Consider the following 654-nt stretch of genomic DNA (forward strand, 5'->3'; position numbering starts at 1 on the left):
AACACAGTTCATTGAACTTAAATGTTAGAAAAGCAAACGAAAAAAATGTTTAAAATTTTATGCACAATGACATACATTTTATTTAGATTATGCAATATTATTATAACAAAACAATAGTAGCTATTTAAATAAAACTGTTTAAACAAAGTTTTATTATGTTTAAAATTATGTTTGCTTTTGTTTTTATAAGCAAAAACGTCATTAGGGAAATTTTTGCTTAGTTTGACACGTTTTGTTTTTTGTTTTTCAAAATAAATTCTGCATTTTTTTTAATTTATCTTATGTGTTAATGAAATTGGCTATTTTCCCAAATTTAGTGCCATTTATAAAAGACACACCTACAAATTATCTATTTTTTTAATTCCTAAATATTTATTTTTAAAATTTGTTTCCAAACAAGAATAAGTAACAGCTGTTTGTTTTTTGAATAGAACAGGAAATATTATGAAAATTTTAAAAAATCACATGATATTAATGATATTCATATATCAAAGGAAAATTATTGTGAAGACTTTCATTTGCAAAACATAGTTTTTAAGATTTTAATTATACCTATCTATCTATCTATCTATCTATCTATCTATCTATCTATCTATCTATCTATCTATCTATCTATCTATCTATCTATCTATCTATCTATCTATCTATCTATCT

This window comes from Lucilia cuprina, chromosome 5 (assembly GCF_022045245.1).
Source record: "Lucilia cuprina isolate Lc7/37 chromosome 5, ASM2204524v1, whole genome shotgun sequence".
In the NCBI taxonomy this organism is placed as follows: domain Eukaryota; kingdom Metazoa; phylum Arthropoda; class Insecta; order Diptera; family Calliphoridae; genus Lucilia; species Lucilia cuprina.